The sequence below is a fragment of the Numida meleagris genome, chromosome 2 (genome assembly GCF_002078875.1).
Source record: "Numida meleagris isolate 19003 breed g44 Domestic line chromosome 2, NumMel1.0, whole genome shotgun sequence".
In the NCBI taxonomy this organism is placed as follows: Eukaryota; Metazoa; Chordata; class Aves; order Galliformes; family Numididae; genus Numida; species Numida meleagris.
This window is the reverse complement of record NC_034410.1, coordinates 50764929-50777797: the sequence shown is the minus strand read 5'-3', so window position 1 is coordinate 50777797 and position 12869 is coordinate 50764929. Positions and strand designations below refer to the sequence as shown.

General features: G+C 41.7%; 1 long non-coding RNA gene across 2 annotated transcripts; it reads left to right on the top strand.

The window, feature by feature from the left end:
- Positions 2163 to 12600, top strand: LOC110394965. Of its 2 annotated transcripts, XR_002436064.1 has the most exons (5): positions 2163 to 2321; positions 5403 to 5484; positions 6036 to 6176; positions 6560 to 6704; positions 8889 to 12600. It is a non-coding gene; the product is annotated as an uncharacterized LOC110394965 (long non-coding RNA). The 2 variants fall into 2 exon arrangements; XR_002436063.1 differs by lacking the exons at positions 2163 to 2321; positions 5403 to 5484 and having other exon boundaries at positions 5682 to 6176.

The following is a 12869-nucleotide window of genomic DNA, read 5'->3' as shown; positions in this document are numbered from 1 at the left end:
GGCTTCAGGATGGATCAGACCTACACCAACTAAAAATAAAGCACATTCCCTTTTGTTATGCAGAGTCAGAAAGCTACCACAGACAGTTCTCCCCTTTAGTTTTGCATTAACTGACATCCACTGTTTTATAAAGACGTTGTAAGCAAAGATCACCACAATCTCAGGATTTTAAAAAGACAGAAATGAATATAACCTTGCAGCCTCAGAAGGAGAAATATGATGATTTCAGCAGTTTAGGAAAAACAGAGTATCACATAGGTATTGAAAAAAATAGCAAATGGCAAGACAAGTTTTGTTTTGGCCTGGGATACATGCCTAGATAAAAGACGTGATAGTTCCAAAGAACACAAATGAAAAAAAACTGATTCAAGTTCATGAAATGACAGACTATGGGAAAAGCAGGAGAGAATTTGACCTAGAAACCTATTTCTTAGAATATAATTCTTAGTCTAAAATTCAAAGAAAAGCCAAAACTAATAAACAATTGTTACAGTGTCGATGTTTATTCATATCAAATCATTATGTGCAAGGCAAAGAATATCAGCAGTTCAAGTTACTGGCTGAACACCCAGCGAGGTATATCAATTGCTCAAAACATTCACAGGACAATGAGATGGCTGAGAAAGCCCTCAGCAATTTAATTCCTTAAACACAGCACAAAAGGCCAGCAAAGACGTGTGACTGGATCTCCAGAGTGCACTGCTGAAGAGTAGGGGCTTATTCATCATTGATGCCACTGAAAGTATGAATGTGTCAATTGCTGTTCAGGTCACAATTCTGCAAACTGATGTAAGCAGCACATTTACGGTTGTGTTAAGCAGCAAAGGAAAAAAATCTGTGAAGAATGACACTCAGAAAACCAAAATAAAGATGAGGTGATTGGTGGTAACCAGCATGGCTTCACCAAGGGCAAATCATGTCTGATAAACTTGGTATCTTTTTATGATTGAGTTACAGCGTCAGTGGATAAAGGAAGAGTAACTGATGTCATCTACTTGGGTTTGTGCAAAGCATTTGACATTGTTCCACGTGATATCTTGGTTGCCAAGTTGGAGAAAAATGGATTTGATGGATGGACTACTCACTTGATAAGGAATTGGCTGGATGGTCACACTCAGAGAGTCGTGGTCAATGGCTCAATGTCCAAGTGGAGACCAGTGACAAGTGGCATTCCTTAGGGATTGGTGATGGGGCTGGTGCTATTTAACATCTTTGTAGGCGATACAGAGAGGGGGATCGAGTGTAAGCCCAGCAAGTTTGCAGATGACACAAAGCTGAGTGGTGTAGTTGACACCCTAGAGGGAAGGGATGCTATCCAGAGGGACCTGGATGGGCTTGAGAGGTGGGCCCATGCCAACCTCATGAAGTTCAACAAGGCTAAGTGCAAGATCCTGTACCTGGGTCAGGGTAATCCCAAGGACAAATACAGGCTGGGTGGAGAATGGCTTGAGAGCAGCCCTGAGGAGAAGGATTTGGAGGTGCTGGCTGATGAAAGACTCAACATGAGACGGCAACGTGCACTTGCAGCCCAGAAGGCCAACTGTACCCTGGATTGCAACAAGAGAAATGTGACCATCAGGTCAAGGAAGGTGATTCTCCTTTTTTTCTCTGCTCTCATGAGACCCCACCAGGAGTACTGTGTCCAGGTCTGGGTCTCACAACACAAGAAGGACATCAAGTTGTTGGAGCAGGTCCAGAGGAGGGCCACGAAGATGATCAGAGAGCTGCAGCACCTCCCCTATGGAGACAGGCTGAGGGAGTTGGGGCTTTTCAGACTGGATAAGAGAAGGCTCCAGGGGGACCTTATAGCAGCCTTCCAGTACCTGAAGGGGGCTTACAGGAAAGCTGGAGAAGGACTTTTTACAAGGGCATGTAATGACAGGACAAGGGGAAGTGGCTTTAAACTGGGAGAGGGTAGATTTAGACTAGATATTAGGAAGAAATTCTTCACTGTGAGGGTGGTGAGAAACTGGAACAGGTTGCCCAGATAGGCTGTGGATGCCCCCACCCTGGAAGCATTCAAGGCCAGGCTGGATGGGGCTTTGAGCAACCTGATCTAGTGAGAGGTGTTCCTGCCTATAGCAGGGGGGTTGGAACTAGATGATCATAAAGGTCCCTCCAAACCCAAACTATTCTATGATTCTATGATCCTCTAGCCATGATGCCAGGTTGGATCATCCACCTGGGAACAGACCAAAGGTGTCTCAAGCCAGGATGAAATGACGTGGTGGAGTTATGCTCACAGCCTTAGATGGCAGACATAGCCAGTCACCTCTGTGGGATACCAGTGACATCCAAGACAGCAATCAGTGTAAAGCAAGGTGGGGGAACTGGTCTCTCACCACAATGTGGGAGATTATTTGTGATGAGGGCACTAAAGCACAATTCAGCAGATAGAATAGAGTTTATTCCTACTTTAAGAGAAGCATCAATGTAAAGCTGAGCTTTGCTGAAAAGATTTGCTGTTATAATAAAGGAAATAACAGCTTTAACATGTAAGAGGATGAGAGATCTGGCACCTCAGAAACATTTGCACTCTCATGCCCACACCTGCCTCACATACTCAACTGAGTCTCCAAGGAGAAGATAGGATGGTGGTAACTGTCAAGAGGCTATGTTTACTCGCAATGGAGGAAACAGATGAAATAAATAAGATTGTTTCACATCTTTACTGAACTCTTAAACAGAAATGCTGAGATCTGAAAAGTTCCTTCAATTTACTTCTTTAAGTTTTGATTTATATTCCTCACTCTGTGTGTGGAAGCAAGAAAATGCCAGGAGGAACGAGCTTGTCCATTGCGATGTGGTTCTTTTGGGGGGATTTTCCTCATAAAATCTGCTAGCTCTTCCAAATTGTCCCTCCCTCTGATGAAAAATCAGTCGCAGGTGTTTCAATCAATTATAGCTATGACAGTGAAATAAAGTATATGGTGTCAAACATTACACTAATGACTTGAAGTTGTTATCTGTTTTCTGTATCCTGATAGGAGTAGAATGAGTTTGTTGATTGCTGCACTGTTCCTGCAGCACAGAAATCTCCACAAAAAAGTATCACTGCAAATAGTATCACATTTTCTGTACTTAGTGGGGAGGCCAAGTATTTAATAGACACTGAAATGATCTAAGATTACCTCCAGATAATCCTCTACCAAGGCAGGTTGGAGAAGCAACAGAGGGATGATAAGGGAAAATGTACATTAAGCACAACTTACTCTTGGATAACAAAATTTGCTCTTTGAGTACAGAACTGAACTTGGTTTTAATTTCTCTTAGCCAAAGACAACAAAAGCCATAGCTATGTGATAAACCTACTTTGAGCAAGCTGAACAGAAATGCCCTTTAAATTAACCTAGGGTGGAAAAACTTTTTCACTTAGAAACAGTCCCTTAGTCTCTTGGCCTTTCTGAAAGCCTGTGTCTCCAGAAGAGGTGCCTCTAGTCCTCTCTGTTTCTTCTTGGCTGTCGGCTGCAAATCATAGCTTGGCTAATTTACAGTATTTGGGTACTGTTACGTTATACAGCAGGACCAGCTATTCCCACAGGTCCTTCAAGGGTCTGCATACACTGTTACACTCATGCTGTCAGCATAAGACTGACCATACTCACTACAATGACAAGAAAATTACTTTTGAAAGAAGAATACTTTTCCCCACACATTTGGGGCCATAAGTAGAAACTTGTGTCCTGACGACCATTCTGCAAGCTGCTGGGTATGGTTTCATGTGAAATTTCAGGGCACATGCATCCTTGAGTGATCAGATCTGATACCATTTCAGTTTGCATCTGCAGAAGTTTAATACATCTCAGAACCTTCTGAGAGCACTGGAGATTCTGCTGATGCTGAGAACATTTTGCTGGTAGTTTATATCCTTTCCTAAGTAAGCACAGAAAGAGAAGCCAAACCTTCAATTCTTCTAAGCTATTCTTTTTATTTTTCTTATGTTACACATTTTTACCCATAGGTATCTGTTACTAGATCTACTTGCCAGTCCCACAAGTGCTTTGGAGCCCTTCTCACAGGAAGCTTCTTCCTTGTCACTTCCAAGTCTCTGCCCGCAGACAGCTCTCTGAATAAAGCATGCAAATCTCTAACATCTCCTTACCATTTCTGCTGAGAAGACATATTACTCCCACCTTCTCTGAGTTTCTAGGGCATGCTGGGTACTACCTATAGTGCTGCTACACATGTGGTGTGGTCTGGTGGTTAGGAGAGCTGTCTGGGTGACCCTCCCCTGTGCTATTAAATATCACAACCAAAGCTTAAATACTGCACTGACAGGAACTTCCTAGAAACAAACAGGAGACACAGGTTGGTAAAACCAGCAAGGGTTTCAGAGAGCACATAGCCACATCCTAGGGTGGCATTTGCACTTACAAGAAAATCTCTTCTGTTCCTGCCTTGAGTGAAGAGGAACAGAAAGACTAGCAGCTCTGATCCACAGCTGAAATGCAAAAATGCTCTACAGAGCAAAGGAGTGGTAGGGTTAGTGCTACAACTGACAAGCAAGCTCAGTCAGCACACTGTTGCAGGCAGATGACGTGCCAGCAGAAGAGAACAACAGTCCCAAGATAATTGTGGCTGGCCCACAACCTCAGTCTATGTCAACTCTGCGGCCTGTAAGCCAAAGATTTGCTTTTTTTCCCACTCCCTTGCATACCACATGGCATCTCCAGCCTTACACAATCACTGACTTCTCCCTGGATCTTTGGGAGAGCAAAACAATGTTGGGAGCCAGACTCTAGATAGTAGCAGACAGTATGTGAGACATTTGATCTGAGACGTTTGAATGAGAGTGTGCAGGCTGCTCTCACTCCGAAGAACTTTCCTGCCCAGATGATCCAGCTTCCCCAAAACTCCTGCACATATGACAGCAAAGTGTGCACAAGAAGAGAGCAATTTCCCTTTTTGATAATGCTCTTAGTCTTCATTGGTCCCTGTAGCAAATGATTGTGGTTCTTTACACACTTCCTGTCTTGCTGGAATTCATCCCATAAGAGGCTGAATAATCGCTTGTAGAATGTTTTTAAGGAAAAATGTCTCCACCTGATCACTGAGTTTCCATGAGCTTCACAGCTCACTGAATCTCATAAAAGTTATTTAAATGTATGAAAATTGTACTTATGCCCTGACTGTTGTGCAAGATCTTTGTTCTAGCTAGTGTGTCCTCTGCATTATGGATCGTCTTATAACAAACTTGATGTCAAAACAGAGAGACACACATTGTTTATTCTCAGCCAAGAAATCAGCTATAACACTACTCTTGAAGAATCTCCATGTGTGTAACCAGAATTAAATTCCTCATATTAAGTGGTGCGGGGCCTCTCTGAAACACTGCAGACCGTTAGAATCAGGTGTTTGGAAGAGATAAGAAATGGCAGTTGCAAACCATGCCTTCCTCACAGGTGCAGAGATTTAGCAAGACTGAGGAGGCAAATCCAGACCAACACGCACCACCAGGGCAGCCAGCTGTGGAGGAGGCGCAAGGTAACTCCACCTCTTCCCCAGGCAGTGCACAACATGGCCAAAAGGATTTCTGGGGAGTCTGGGGGCGGTACGTGGGGCAAGGTCTGTACCATTGGACGCACGAGCAGGGCGCTCGACCCCGTTCTCAGCAGCGGGGGCCCCCCGGCCCAGCAGAGGGCGCTCCAGCACCGGCTAACGGCAGGGAGCCAGTGCTCGGCTACCCGCTCGCTGGGGCTGTGCGGGGTGGCCCGCGGGTGCGCGCCTTGCTGCGGTGGGTGGGCGGCTGCCGGTCAGAGAGCTAGGAATCTACGCTCTGGTAGTACGAGCTTCCCCTTTTCCGTTCCTTTTTGACCGTGCAGGCCTAGTTCTTTGCCAGAAGGAAATGTCTGTCTTCCCCCTAACGCCTACAGCAGGACTAACGTCAAAAGACCCAGCCCCACAGGCACCCCTAGCCTCCTCCCCTGTCCCAGCGCTGAAGCACGAGGTCTCGCGTACCAGGCAGCAGCAGGGATATCCTTAGGCCTTTAGGCACAGCAGGGCTCTCTAGTGGTCAGAACATCCTTCCCTTCCAGTGGCCACAGATTCGCTGGGCGACACAGTCAACCCCTGAAAGTTGGTCTGACTTCAGAGTGGGCCCTGCTCCGCCACACAACATTGGGCAATGGCCTACAGAACTGCTTCTAAACCAAAGGGTTCCTGGATTGCAGTGCTGTGTAAGTATACATAAAATATCCTTATCTTCATTTCACATCACAGAAGAAAAAGATACAGACCGGTAACTCCATGTTCACCAAACCATTTGGTTTTAGGTGGAGCCAGCCGTAACAAGACCTGTAGGCTGAGAGCTCTAGCAGGTCACTCACTGCCTTCCTCTCCATGCTGTCTCATCAATTCTGCTCCTTCTTTTAATCTGTAAACAGATGGGTTATATCAGACTATATATGAGTCGCTGTTCTGGATTCACTGTACATATGAACATCAACAATTTAATTGATGGTGTATATCCATTTCATAGGATAACATGGCACTGACTGATGAGCCAACTAGAAATATGACTCATTTGAAATACCAAGAAATTTTCTTTCAATTCCTGCAGGCGAAAGATTGCCACTGTTTTGCACTGCAGCTGCTCACTGGTGTAGATCTACTGTATTACTCACTCTTAAGTTCCACCACTGTAAATACAGAACTGCTTTGTTCAAGTCCCTGAGGCTTGATGAGCCTGCTTTTGACACAGCCTGGTAAGAGAAATTGCGCTTAGCTAATGAATTGATTGTAGAGGTATATTTTTTCAAGAACATTCTCCTTGTTTAATCTTTTTGTTTTGTTTTGTTTTGTTTTTTAAGTCATTTCCAAGGGGACAAACTTAACTTAAAAGTGGGTTAACATATCATAAGCAAGGTCACTTTTCTTTGTTCCCACAACCGCTCTGATTATATGGTGAGAGGAGACATAAGCTTGACCTAGTGGACATTGCTGTGAACTTGCACTTTGGACTTCCCGGGAGTCCTTGAATGGGCCACTCACCCGGTGCTGTACTTCAGTCTCCTGTCTGCAAAATGCAGCTAAAGCTTCCCTGCTGGGCAGGGGCACTGTAAGTAAAGCCCTGTGAAGATTGCAAGATGCTTAAAAACAGCACCAGTGATGGCCACATAAGTGCCAAGAACAGATATGTATCTACATATCCAGACAGCTGCAGACTTATTGTGACTCAATCAAGTTTAAACATCTTAAGATAAAAGCTGCTATTTCAAGCTCCTTAGGCTCAAGGAAATCCATAATAAAAACAAACCATCAACATAGAAATAACTGGGATTATTCACTCAGAAGAAGTAGGAGATTTCACTTATCAAGGTCACTTTTGAGACCTTGACAGACTGAGAAGAAAATAAAAAATCCAGTGCATGAAAACCATGACAGAAAAAGATGCAAGATTAAAGCTTCTTTCCCCACTACTTATTTAAATGGGGAAAAAATCCAGTGCTTTACCTCCATCCAAATACTCTTGCACACTGAAATAGTGAAAATAAGTTTATATGTAGCAAGTTCAAATCTACCTTTTCTAAGATACTTTGAGGAACATTTCTGAATAATAAATTTGGTCCAGAATGTTCACTCTTCAGAGAAGACTCAGTTAAACTTGACAGAACTCTTGCCAGATGTTGCTGGAGTGTCAGAAGACAAATGTCTCATGATTTGCCCTCTCTTGCTCTGAGACAGTGGCCTAGTTGAAACTGAGAAATTACAAGGGTAGCTTTTGCTCTTATCCCTCTGGATAGAGATTTTCCTTGTAAATACTGGCACACAGGAAATTATTTTTCTTTAAATATACTGGAGTGACACTAGCAGAGTTTTGAACAAAAGGAAATTCTGTTCTGGCAACAGCACAAAATGGGTCCTGTTGCCTCCTTGGCTCTTGTTTCAAACTCTTACAGTCACATGCACTGACATGAATAAGTACCACAGTTCACCCACAGCCATGCAAACTCTTAGAGCAGAGATGGGCCTGAGTCCAAAGTCCACCCTGCAGTTAGGGTTTTGTTGAACCTCAGTTCTAATATGAAGAGTAATAACTACAGAACCGTATTCACAGAAACATAGACATACTACCTTTCCCAAGAGAGAGCTTTAAACAGATACGGGCTTAATTGTATCCTTATCCCCATAACTAATAACTAAATGAGCATGAAACTCAGTGCTACGCACTACGTGGAAAAATGAACTCTTCAGTATTACCTTAGCCTTGTTAACCAGGATACTTTTTGTGTGTCTGTCAACAGTGGACAAGCTGTACATTCAGCATAATCAATTAGTGTTTTAATTATTCATGAGTTACTTTTTACGGAGAAGGTCTGGAATCTTTCCTGGAGCAGATCTGGCGTTCTCTCACTTCTGCATTTCAGTGAGACCCCTTGGTCTGCAGCTTCCTCCTACCAGGTTGCTTCACTTCTCTGCGTCAGAGCACACGCATGTGATACATAAAGCACGTAAGAGCATCAATGTACTTATGCAGCAACAAAAATGTTGTGTCTGTTTTACAAGATATGGAATGTTTCATATGCAAGTCATTAGTTAGACGTAGATACTGGTAAATACAGATATTGATGCACACGTGCATAATCTTGGAAAATGTTGGCACTTTCCTGTGTATGGGGTAATGCAATTTAAATCTGCTAATACCAGAGAGAAGGTAAGATATTGTTCTTAGATGATGTTTGAAGACATTTGGTGAGCTCTTGGTCTGGTTGCCAGAACAAAGCACTGCTATTCAAAGCAAAATGATAAAAATACAGTAGTGAGAACCTTCTAACCAGCTATGACAATAATTTCCTTCTTTCTCCTACTACTTCTTTTTGACCTTGTATTTTACTCTTCATTTCTTTATTTGATCTCAAATAACATATTTTTCCCCCTTTCTTTCAAAGGAAATGGAGATCGAAGAGCATTGTTAATCGACAGAAAAGATGTTACAGAGATTGTCAGTTACCTTTTGCTGCTGATACCCATCAACTCTAATAGAAATGTAAGAACACAGAACTGGAAAGGACCATCTGGAACCATCTGTAAGCCGTTCCTAGCACTGTGGGCTACTGTAAATTAGATATTTAATCACAAATGGTGCATAGAACATCTTCTCCACGTGCCATAGGCTGTAAAACAGTTCACATGTAACACAGTTAAGAAAGATGATGATTAATAATGAACATCCAGAACTGTAATGTGCCATAAAAAGAACACAGCATCAATCATCAGCTTCTGAGAACAGGCCAATACAATAATTTGGGGGTAGAATGATTTTAAGAGATAAAGTGTGAGGTTTGCTGTAAGAAGGCAAAAACAAAACAAAACAACAACAACAAAAAAACAGCTTCCATTACTGTGACGCAGGAGATTTTTTCATGACCTCAAACCTTGCAATCCATTTAGCTTGGACGTTGTGACCCAGATTCATTTCCCACTCGCTTGTTGGAGAGGAGTTCATGATGGAAGTGTATATTCACCTCATTTTCATTTTCCCCCATTGGTAGTATCACACTCTAGTCTGAGCAACATACTTTGAGGTTCTATTACAATGAATACAGACCTCCATGAATACATGCCTCCTGTAAAATGGCCTGCCACTATTAAATTATATCATCTGAGACAAACTATTTACAAATTACTCTGAAGCCACATAAAACATTCTAGGAATTGTTCCTTGTGAATGTGTTTTGACAGATGGTCAACACTTCGGACAGACACTGTGCATCTCTTGTGCAGGACAATGCAGTGTTATGACAGTCACTGAGAACTTTTTTACAGGAGGTGTATCTTGATCTTCAGTGTTACTACGGTTTACTGAATACCTATTAGGTGAAAAACAGACAACTTTTTTTCCCTTCTGCTCTAACTTTACAAATAGCAAATGCTATATAGTTTGATCTTGTGATGCTGTCCAGAGAGATATCTTTCTGTGGGCAGAAAGTCTATGAAGGTCTACAGCATCTGATCCCAATGGTCATTTGACCTCTGGTGATTAGCATCCACCCAGGGCAATGGTATGGTCAGTGGAGAATATGAAGGCAGGGCAAGAAAAGGTGCCTTCAATTTAGCATGTCCAGCCTACATCCCCTTCTCACCAGCTGTGGGTGACTTTCACCATACAGCCACTGCTCTTCAGCCATCAGGTAGGTTTGAAAAAACTACAGATGTCCATGCAGAAGTGCAACTCCTGGCTAACTCACATGATCTGATTCTGTGCTACAGAGATTTAGGGGTGTCTTTGCAGTGCACTGGTCTGCTGCCGATGGCCTTTAAGGAAAACAAGCATCATTTGAGGTTATATTAAGCTATAGATGAAAAAGTGCATCAAAAATACTGTAGTTTTTTGGACTGGTCTGAAAGATAGCCTTCCTTTCTATTCAATCCGAGTAAGTCTTCCTTGTACAGTGTGACTGCTTCATCTAAAAAGGAAAAATAATGGCTAATGGACCCTTTTATTGGATGGCTTTAGGGTTTGAGGTGCTGTTATCTTCTAGCACTAAGGCCAGGCTGAATCTGAGGGGTTTCAGTTAGCCACAGTCATAAAACAGAATATAAAACAACTGTGAAGAAGTGAAAAAAAAAGAGCTTACCACATTTTTTAGTTTCCCTTGATCCTCATGGGCTGATCAAGAAATATGTGGCCTCTGTAAATGGAAGTTATTCCATAAATACATTGAGTGGAGCCTACAGCATCCCAGAGGAGCTATTCATCAACTCCAACAGGAATATGCAATGGGAGGCCTTCACTGAATTAAAAACAACAGGGAAAAAAGAGTTATCCACTTATCTCATCATTTGGTTATCTCTGATTTCAAGGAGTGCACAGAAATGTTAAGCCCTCGCTAGACTTTTTATAAGAGCTCCTAAGCCCAATGTCTTTTTTTCCCCTAAAGTACAGGAGAGAGCCAACAATTTCTGCATGCACTGTCTTTCATGCAAAATACATTTTAATTAAATTTACATTAAATAAGATTTAAATAATTTATTTTTACTGATTTAGAAACAGCTATTAAAATCCAAATTTAAAAATTCAGCACTCACTGATAGACAGTTTTAAATACCACTGGTAGATACTACTGTCCATTCTGCCCGAGCTTCAACAGAATTTGTGTAATTAAATTTAAGATTCTTTAGGAACTGTAAAGTGAAAGAAGAAAGTTGGTTAAGGTCCAATCTTATGAGATGCTAAACATTTTCAAGACAGATCAAGTGCCCTCAATTTTATCTTAAACCAAATGAAAGTTGGTGGTGCTTAGTATCTATCAGAGGTGCTCAGCACTTTGCAGGGTTAAATCCCCCAAGAACAAGCAAACAGTATGCTCTGAATACTGACAGGCTTTTAGAATACAGTCTAGTAATGGCCACAGCCATGACCTGGAGGAACTACTTCTCATGAGGCCAGAGATAATTCAGCCTCTGTGTGAGTTCACACTTAAGACATTCCTGATCAGAAATGACCAAGTGGTGTAAATTATGAGTTATCAGTCTTAAGTCTCAATATATAAACTACTGTCTGACAGGAAGCAAAATCTATAAATTGATTTTATTTAGGGGTAAACTTTGTTTACGGTAGTAAAAAGAGACGTACTCCATTTGCTAACCCACTATTCTCAGGACACTTACAGCTTCCACTGAGAAGGTCTGGCAGGACTTTATTTTGCACAGTGTGCTAGGCTCACAATCAGTAAGGCATGCTGACTGTATATGTAAGAACTTCTGTACTGTGTTGATCACATGTTCCATGGAAAATGGATGCACTTTAAATTTCACTTTGAATTGCACTTTTTTTTTCCCTACAGTGTAAAAAAACCCAACATATCAGCTAAGTGTTAAAAATCCATGCAATAATATTAGGCATAAGAACTCATACTCAAAGTTATTAAGAATGTTTTGAGGCTTCTACAGTCACAAGTGAAACTGACTGTTACGCATATCACTGACTGCACAATCTTTTTCACACTAGTTGTGTACTTTTAGCTCAGAAGTGAAAGGTGGTGAATTCTAACCATCGCATCTTTGCTGTGCAGAATGGCTTTGGGAAGGGGACCATGCAAGTAGAACTGTGATGGAATGTTAGGTCAGTGGAATATAACTGCTAAGTTAGAACTGGTCAAAGCAGAAAGACTGAAGATGATCATTTGTAGAAAATGCCTTTGAGCTGGGAACCTTAATGACTACAGCTAGCTAGAAATTTGGTCATGCTTTTTATCCAAATACATTACCTCTATCTCAGTATTAATCCTTTCAGCAGCTGACATACTGGTACATACTGTCTTGCAAGAGAAAGAACCTATTTTTCTCTGGCCTCCTCCATTCATATTATGCTACCTTTCATCTAATGCTGACCCATCCACATCACTTTCGCTGGATTTAATGCAGAATGGTGGGGCTGCCGGAAGCCAAATTGCTACACTTCTTATACCTCAGCTTATATGATTAAGTCTTCTAGAATCAGAACACTGCAAAGTATAATGAACTTGCATTGTATCAAGTGAAAGGGACAGCCAAGTGACAGAAGGTAGTGGCTTAGTATGACACTGCATTATAATGCAGCTCTGGGGAATAAAATTCAGGAGAAATTATTTGGATGAAAAAAAATTGATCAAAGGCAAGTTTGTGGGTTTTTTTCTTGTTTTTTTTTTTTTGTTTGTTTGTTTGCTTTTCTCCAAGAAAAAGTGTTTATTTGTCTAAAGTGAAGATTAGTAGGGCAGTTTTGCTGAACTTTTTTACTGGAAAATAAAACCAGGAAAAGTACCAACAGTTTCTGCCCCAGAGAAAGTATCAGTCATTCAGAAATGAGGTTTAAAACACCTTTCAAATGACATTCACAAATAATACTGGTATGAACATTTAGAAAAAAATAAAAATGTCTGAAATAGATA